This window comes from Lissotriton helveticus, chromosome 3_1 (genome assembly GCF_964261635.1).
Source record: "Lissotriton helveticus chromosome 3_1, aLisHel1.1, whole genome shotgun sequence".
Classification (NCBI taxonomy): Eukaryota; Metazoa; Chordata; class Amphibia; order Caudata; family Salamandridae; genus Lissotriton; species Lissotriton helveticus.
The window spans coordinates 1781243519-1781253162 of NC_136061.1; the positions used below are offsets into that span (position 1 = coordinate 1781243519).

Below are 9644 nucleotides of genomic sequence, written 5' to 3' on the forward strand. Positions count from 1 at the left end.
AATAGATCTCACCAAGGCGAGCAGCGCATGCACTGCGTCGCTAGGAGAGGCCTAAAAACCCTGTGGTGGAAGTGCCCTCCCACCACCTAGAGGCTCGCGCGTCATAGGCACTGTGCCTGCAAAGGGAAGATCTGATAGCAAGGAAATTAAAAAAAACACTGGGAGGCACACGTGAAAGCACAGCGCCGGGTGGCTACAGGCGCATGCATGCACCAAACATTGCAGTACAGCATGAATTCCTGAACAGCAAGTGAGGAGACGTCACTGTCCTGCGCCCACATGAAAACAGTAAGGGGATAGCAGCTGAGCCTCCACTTTGACTGACGGCATCCACGCAGGCGTTCAAAAGAAAATATGGCTTGCGCATATCGCGCACAATAACTGACAATATTGCAGAGAGGAGAAAACAAACAAGCACTCACCAAAGTCCCTTTTTTTCTGAAAGATACCCCCTACGGGTGCCGGTTCTATAACCACACAGCACAGCACAAGATAGAGAGCACAATCATGCCGATGTGCTGGAATACATGTCTTGAAAGATGATTTTCCTGCCAGGCTAGTCAGAATCTGTAAATGAGGCAGACAGTTTCCTACACAAAATCGCTGCTAGACCTGTTCTATGCAGAGCAAGGTGACTCCATACACCAAAAAGTAATAATGTACATAAATGAAAAATGCCCTGGTTGAGGCTGTCCGATGAGGAGTACACTAGTGGGGCTACAGGGTGTTCAGTTACTGTCTTGAATTGTATTTCTCAGCTTTTTGAAGTTTCTTAACAGTTGAATCTTCAGTTTCTTGTTGAAACCTTCAGTAGTTGCTTCAGTTAACACGCATGGCTCTGTCTCCAGATCGTCGTCCAAAATGTTGCAATGAAAGTCTGGTAGCCAAGGTGTAGTTTATTGAAGATGATTTATTTAGTCTTAGTTGCAGATAAGTACATCCATAGCTTGGTTCTGAGAATACCCATAAGAATAGCCCCACCATGAGCAGTCTGCCTGCTGTTCAGCCTATACTCCAACTACCACACCTCACCTCACCTCACAGGCACCCAAACATTCAATTTGTCATCACCACTTCAACATTTGAAGCAGCACACTCACACTGGCTCAGCAGGTAGAGCCAAAGCAACAGGGGAGATGCATTAATACATATACAAGATATAACACTGTGCTTCTAAGCCACATCTTCAACTATTAAAATCCTACTCTTCGTCTAATAACAAGACAGTTTGTAGTGTTCACTACACCAGATCGATAAAATGAAATGAGCGTTTACGGGTCCTGTGATGTAGAACTGCATAATAATCACTGTAGGTTGATAAAATATGCAATCAGTCTTAGCTTTAAAGCCGTGGAAGACAGTTACAAATTCTGGCTCTTGAGAGCTGTAATATAGACATAGATTTATGATGCAAGTTTTACATTATATTTTTCTATTGTTTAGAAGAACTTTTTGATAATTTAGTCAGTCACTTTGCATTTCAAGATCTGTATATATTTGAAAGAATCATAAATATTAACATTTGCAAAAATAAAATAAATAAAAGTAACCAAGGATAAAGTGCATTTGTTCCCAAGATGTATCTGACTTCTACAGATGGCATTGGAAATGTCAGCCATGTATGAGAGGGAGCAAGCAGGGCAAGATTGGGTTTCAGGCCAGTACTGGTGCTATACGCCCAGGTGTAGGGAATTTGTGATGAGGCAGAAATTGAGGTGGGGCAACTAACAACCTTTTGTATAGGTAACACAAGTGTCATATCAGATAGATCTACAAAAGACCTCACTGTTATCAAACCATGATAGAGTGACTGTTTAGACCATGGGCATGAATGAGCATGTGCAAAATGCTCAAGTGAACCTCAGACACAGGTGAGCCATCCTACTCTACCTCAGGACCGGAAGAGATCCAGGGGGTTCTGGGATTTATCGCTGTGGCTCTAGATCATGATGCCTTATCATATATCGACGGAGGTGAGGGTGGAGAGACCAAGCATGGTAAATGACTATGCAGAATGGAGGGGACAGACTTCGCACGAATAAGTAGCCACAAGGAACATATGAGAGAGACTCCGCATTGCCAAGGATAAATGGAACAGATGGACCAGGTTAACCAGGAATCATGGGGAACAGAGGAGGACAGAACCAGCGTGTCCCATTGTCGGGGGAAATGGAAGGGACAGACCCATCATGATTGGGTGTCTTGGGGAAAAGACCCAACAGAAGCTAGCCAGTCATATTCCGGGATACATATAATCCAAGTCCTCCATGCACTCCTCCACAACGGTCATGTTGGCGTCCCAGTGGTGATGGAGGGCTATCCCTGCAGAAGATCTTGCGATACAGAAGCATTTGGAGGGCTGTTTTCCTTTCATCATGAGAAACGTATGGACCATCTTTGGAGCTCAGTATCTGGAATCGTAGTTAGATATTTCAGCTGAAGCTGCATGAAAAGAAGAGACTGTCATAAATGAGTGCATGGTTTCTCCATGATATGTGCAGAGCCTGTTTGTTCAGGGTTACTTCATTATTGCCACTCTCAAGAACATCTGTCCCTGGCCACAGACAACCAGCTCCACTAGCACCAAGCCACATGTTCAAGGCTACCCAAATTACTGCTGCCCTTGCTCATATTTGCCTGTGTGGTGGCCATGAAGGTGATGGAGCTTACAGGGCTGATGTTGGCAGAGCTTAATGATGACAGGCTTCCTTTGATATATCTCCTACTGCCTAGCATTGTAATGCCTGCCACTGCGCCGGGTAGGCCTTGCCTGTGCAAGGTAACTATCCTGGCTACAAAGGTGTGCCCTAGCACTGGTGTCAGTGTGCACAATTTGTTAATATAGTTTTACATTTGCGCCTGCCTCATTTATTCAGTTGGTTGCCAACAGTGGCATGCCCTAGTCTAAGTGGGTATGATTGGCTTAGTAGCAGAGGCCTACACTAGCACCCCCCTCAGTTATATGAATGGCTATCTACAGAGTAAACATCAGTGAAACTCTTGCTATGTGCAAGGGGTTGATGCTATAGTGCCATGCTCAGTGTATGAAATGACCTGACAAAGACATGTCCACTAGAACCTTTCCTTGCTGCCCACTAACATGTTCAGTAGCGCATTTCTTTGTAGAATTACCAGACTTAAGATGTGCCTTCCATGTGGGGTAGTGGCCGAGACATCTGTTATAAGACAACACAGTAGAAACATGCACAAACACAGGTGTTAGCTCTTCCAAGCATATCCACTCCATCACCGGTATTCCTTTTAATGATTCTCATGGCACCAAGTCTGGCATTATGGGCACGTGCAATGCGAAGCCCGGCATTTGCTGCTAAAGGGCACACAGGCTTGTTCAACAGTGCCCACCAGGGGTAGGGTTCGGAGAATATTGAAACCAGTATGGTTAGGAATGTCTTGGTTAAGGGACTAACCCATGAAGTTTGCCACATCTAAGAGGCCTAGGCTACATCTAAGAGACTAGATATATTTTTAAGAGGATAGATGTGTGACGGGGCTGTGTAGCACTCATGAGATATACTTTGGGCTGAGAAACTATAGGCTGCAGGTGGTCAGCACTCAGAAGGCAATTGACAGGAGTTGAATAGGCCTGTATTTACATACCAGTAAATGGCTAGAATGCATTCAGATGGGGGCTGGTCAGGACTGAAAAGTCATATGGGGAGTTGCAATGTGCCAAGTTGCAGTACGTTGGGCAGGGCTGACACGCTGTATGTTGACAGCTGGTCATGGCTAAGAAGCTGAATGTTGAGGCTAGTCTGAGCTGATAAACAGCATTTACAACGCATGCCATTACAATGCAAGTCGTTACAATGACGCATTGTTACATCGCATGCCATTACTATACAAGTTGTTACAACGGCTTGCTGTAGGGGGCAGAAGGTGTTGGATTTGTTGGATTTTCATCCAACACCTTCCCTACTGTTACACACACTGGAGTTGGAATAGTAAATTATACTATTCCAAACTCCAGCGCCCTCCCTTCAGCAAGTTGTTGTAACGACTTGCGTTGTAATGGCATGCGATGTAACAACGCGTTGTTGTAATGACTTGGTTGTATTGGCATGCGTTGTAAATGCATGCGTTGTAACAAGTGCTATTTGTCTGAGCTATGACACTATATGTTGAGGCTCATCAGGGCTGAGAGGGTGTATGTGTGTAGATTGTTAGGACTGAGATGCTGTATGTTGGATGTGGTCAGTGAAGAAATGCTGTATGATGGGAGGTACTAAGGGTTGAGACGCTGGACATTGGGAGCTGGTCAGGATTGATACAATGTATATTGGAAGGTAGTTTTGGAGGAGATTCTGCTGTATGTTGAGAGGCGGTCAGCGCTGATATGCTTAATGTTGGAAGGTTGGCAGACTGAGATACTGTTTGTTGGGAAGTTATCAGCTTTGTGATGCTGTATGTTGGCTGGTGGTCAGGTGCCAGATGCTTGATGTTGGAAGATGGTCAGGTATGAGATGTTGGGAGGTGATCGGGACTAAGGTGATATTTGGTAGGAGGTGGTCAGGCTTTAGGCGTTGGATGTTGTTGGCTGTTTAGGGTTGGTATAAGGTATGTTTGGAGGTGGGTAGGACTCAGATGCTATATGTTAGAAGGTGGTCAGGATGAGATGCTGGATGTTGGAAAGATCAATGCCCTCGCTTCCACCTGCTTCAACACCCTCCGCATCCTTCGCAAGACCTTCAAATGGAAATGCAAAAAAACGATGGATTTAGGCCCAGATCCTTGTACTGGGGTGAATGTATGACATTGTTCTACATTCTGTCCATCAACTGTGTTTTTTGCAATTTCACCCTGAGTGTGCTGGGGATGCTCAGACGTGAGTCCCAGGCTCTCCACACCACTGGAGTCAAGCTATCCAGGCTGATGAAGGCTGATAGCCAGAAACCGGTCCTTGGATGCTTGATTCCGGTCTGGGAAAGACATGGCTTGGTAGTTCGGACTGGACTGTTCCCATGAGGCACAGGGTCAGAGCTGATTTGCATATAGCCAGTGTCTAACCCAGGGTGGTGTGGAGTGCAAAAAAACGATGGATTTAGGCCCAGATCCTTGCACTGGGGTGAATGTATGACATTGTTCTACATTCTGTCCATCAACTGTGTTTTTTGCAATTTCACCCTGAGTGTGCTGGGGATGCTCAGACGTGAGTCGCAGGCTCTCCACACCACTGGAGTCAAGCTATCCAGGCTGATGAAGGCTGATAGCCAGAAACCGGTCCTTGGATGCTTGATTCCGGTCTGGGAAAGACATGGCTTGGTAGTTTGGACTGGACTGTTCCCATGAGGCACAGGGTCAGAGCTGATTTGCATATAGCCAGTGTCTAACCCAGGGTGGTGTGGAGTGCAAAAAAACGATGGATTTAGGCCCAGATCCTTGTACTGGGGTGAATGTATGACATTGTTCTACATTCTGTACATCAACTGTGTTTTTTGCAATTTCACCCTGAGTGTGCTGGGGATGCTCAGACGTGAGTCCCAGGCTCTCCTCACCACTGGAGTCAAGCTATCCAGGCTGATGAAGGCTGATAGCCAGAAACCGGTCCTTGGATGCTTGATTCCGGTCTGGGAAAGACATGGCTTGGTAGTTCGGACTGGACTGTTCCCATGAGGCACAGGGTCAGAGCTGATTTGCATATAGCCAGTGTCTAACCCAGGGTGGTGTGGAGTGCAAAAAAAACGATGGATTTAGGCCCAGATCCTTGTACTGGGGTGAATGTATGACATTGTTCTACATTCTGTCCATCAACTGTGTTTTTTGCAATTTCACCCTGAGTGTGCTTAGGATGCTCAGACGTGAGTCCCAGGCTCTCCACACCACTGGAGTCAAGCTATCCAGGCTGATGAAGGCTGATAGCCAGAAACCGGTCCTTGGATGCTTGATTCCGGCTGGGAAAGACATGGCTTGGTAGTTCGGACTGGACTGTTCCCATGAGGCACAGGGTCAGAGCTGATTTGCATATAGCCAGTGTCTAACCCAGGGTGGTGTGGAGTGCAAAAAAACGATGGATTTAGGCCCAGATCCTTGTACTGGGGTGAATGTATGACATTGTTCTACATTCTGTCCATCAACTGTGTTTTTTGCAATTTCACCCTGAGTGTGCTGGGGATGCTCAGACGTGAGTCACAGGCTCTCCACACCACTGGAGTCAAGCTATCCAGGCTGATGAAGGCTGATAGCCAGAAACCGGTCCTTGGATGCTTGATTCCGGTCTGGGAAAGACATGGCTTGGTAGTTCGGACTGGACTGTTCCCATGAGGCACAGGGTCAGAGCTGATTTGCATATAGCCAGTGTCTAACCCAGGGTGGTGTGGAGTGCAAAAAAACGATGGATTTAGGCCCAGATCCTTGTACTGGGGTGAATGTATGACATTGTTCTACATTCTGTCCATCAACTGTGTTTTTTGCAATTTCACCCTGAGTGTGCTGGGGATGCTCAGACGTGAGTCCCAGGCTCTCCACACCACTGGAGTCAAGCTATCCAGGCTGATGAAGGCTGATAGCCAGAAACCGGTCCTTGGATGCTTGATTCCGGTCTGGGAAAGACATGGCTTGGTAGTTCGGACTGGACTGTTCCCATGAGGCACAGGGTCAGAGCTGATTTGCATATAGCCAGTGTCTAACCCAGGGTGGTGTGGAGTGCAAAAAAACGATGGATTTAGGCCCAGATCCTTGCACTGGGGTGAATGTATGACATTGTTCTACATTCTGTCCATCAACTGTGTTTTTTGCAATTTCACCCTGAGTGTGCTGGGGATGCTCAGACGTGAGTCGCAGGCTCTCCACACCACTGGAGTCAAGCTATCCAGGCTGATGAAGGCTGATAGCCAGAAACCGGTCCTTGGATGCTTGATTCCGGTCTGGGAAAGACATGGCTTGGTAGTTCGGACTGGACTGTTCCCATGAGGCACAAGGTCAGAGCTGATTTGCATATAGCCAGTGTCTAACCCAGGGTGGTGTGGAGTGCAAAAAAACGATGGATTTAGGCCCAGATCCTTGTACTGGGGTGAATGTATGACATTGTTCTACATTCTGTCCATCAACTGTGTTTTTTGCAATTTCACCCTGAGTGTGCTGGGGATGCTCAGACGTGAGTCCCAGGCTCTCCACACCACTGGAGTCAAGCTATCCAGGCTGATGAAGGCTGATAGCCAGAAACCGGTCCTTGGATGCTTGATTCCGGTCTGGGAAAGACATGGCTTGGTAGTTCGGACTGGACTGTTCCCATGAGGCACAGGGTCAGAGCTGATTTGCATATAGCCAGTGTCTAACCCAGGGTGGTGTGGAGTGCAAAAAAACGATGGATTTAGGCCCAGATCCTTGTACTGGGGTGAATGTATGACATTGTTCTACATTCTGTCCATCAACTGTGTTTTTTACAAATGCCTCCACAACACCTGACCCCAATATCTTAACGAAAGAATCTCCTTCCACGTACCCAAAAGAAACATCCGATCCACTGACCTTGCCCTCGCCGAAACCCCACGCATCCGCAGAGCAAGAGCAGGTAGAAGAGCCTTCTCTATCATGGCAAAGACCTGGAACGAGCTCCCTATCAACATCTGACGCGCCCCCACTCTGTACTCATTCAGGAAAAGCCTGGCTCTTCGACTGACCCAGAGTGGCAGCCCTTCCCCCCACCCCCTCCCCAGTGCTTTGAGACCCTCACGGGTGAGTAGCGTGCTTCACAATCCCTGATTGATTTATTAATGGCTGGCAAGTTGCAGGCAAGGTCCTAATCCTCATTCCTCAGCACCATATTTGTACATGAGCAGCAGGATACTTGATTCAACAGATGACTCCCTCAATATATTAAAGTCTTTCATACCTTCTGGAGCTCTGTAGCCGTAGCTCTCAGCATTCCATCCTCACAGATCCAGGAGCCACAGGCCAACAACGTGGGTGAAGTAGGCAAGACCTAAAACCAAAAATATAGATTACAACACTCCAAATTATCTGCTTGCGCAATGAGGGGCTTGACCTGTTAACTTTGACAGGTTGTAGTGCCACCAGAAGTATTCAGAACTTTATGGGACACTGCAGATCATTTCCAATTGAGCATTTTGCCTTAGTTTAGTTGGTGGCCTTGGGGAAATTCATTAAATATAAATAACAGAAGGTCTAGAATTAAACCTTTCTTTGCTCTAGCACATCTTTCAGCAGCAGAAGACCCAACAGGCTCCTGCTACAATGTGTGTAGAAATAGTCTGCATCAAGTATAATGGGGTAACCCAGTGCCCCTCGGAACCTGGGTGTGAAGATATGGAGTACTGTTGGTTCTGTTGGGTACAAAATTGCTTTTCTTACTTAATGAATAAAAACATTAGAGAAGATGAACACTTTTTCAAACATTTGTGTCATTGCAATTAAATGGCAAAAAATGGGAAACAAAGGAACACATCAATCTTGAGTAAATCAAAGGAATATATTGAAGCAAAAAAATATATTTTTTCTTTTTTTTACATTTTATAGTGTATAGATGACAAGTAGTAAACAAAATAGCAAGAGTGCTAACGTGATAAGGTGCAAAAAAAGTGCAGGTTGTGAACAAGATATATACAGTGATGCATTGCTAGTTAAAAATGATCATTCAGATAACCTCCATCCCTGGGTATGTACATTTCTGAACCACTTGTGATTTGAGTTTCCTTTTGACGTGGAGCCGAGAGGATAGGGTCAGGATTATTAGCAAGTGCATCGACGTTTCGACCCAAAAGTGTGCAAATTGCTAGTAGTCATGGAGGGTCTTCTTCATGACAAAAGGAATACAGGGACAACCCGAAAGAATAGTAATGGGAACCACGACTGTCTCCAAGGTATGGTCCACCGTAAGTTGGATTCATAGAAGGAATGGATCTTGCGAGGTCCTGATGTAAAGGATTGATGGACGTGAATGGTTTGTCCAAGATGTTGAAGAATCACATCAAGGGGTGGTACGGCTGAAAACTCTCCCCGTGCCACTCGAGCAAGTGTTTGCTTTGCTGTTGTAAGCTGCCTAAGTCTCTCCATGTCAGGTATAATACTTTCAGCTAGTCTTCACAATTGTTTAATCAACATTATGTTGCATTCTTGAACTGGTAGTTTTGCTTTTTTACATTGTAGGAATAGACGCAAAATGCAGAAAAGCCAGGGTTGGCAGAAAGTGTGACACATGACAATGGGATTTGTGAATCAGGTGTTTATGGATGGTTTTCCCAGAAATTTTTATCTTTTTGAAAAAAAATTAAAAAGTCAGCTGTCGGAACTATTATGACATTTGCCTTCAATGGTGAGAGGTTGCCAGTAATGGAAATTGGTATTATGCTGTTTTGGAATGTAGAAATAACTGTGCGATTCTCTCATTGCTCTGCCATACGCTGTCAACAGGTCTTTGCACCACACACTGAATGAGTTTTAATCTTAGTGACTTTTGAGCTAGGATGCTTGAGATCTGCGTAGTTTACCAATCAGTGACATAAATAAAAACTCCAGAAAAATATCAAATCTGATTATAATTCTTCCATGTTCTCCACAGCATAAACATAGATTAATCATATTTGAGTCATGCTTGTAAATCCTGCTCTGGACACCAACCACACAAAAGTGGAAAAAAACTAAAACGAAAGAGAAACAACGTTGGCATC

General features: G+C 45.5%; 1 long non-coding RNA gene across 1 annotated transcript; it reads right to left on the reverse strand.

Moving 5' to 3' along the window:
• Positions 1–892: 892 nt before the first annotated feature.
• On the reverse strand, positions 893–7941 carry LOC144825143 (uncharacterized). Its single transcript, XR_013609297.1, has 2 exons — positions 7850–7941; positions 893–2442 (listed from the first exon to the last, which is right to left on the reverse strand). It is a non-coding gene; the product is annotated as an uncharacterized LOC144825143 (long non-coding RNA).
• Between the last annotated feature and the right edge of the window lie 1703 nt (positions 7942–9644).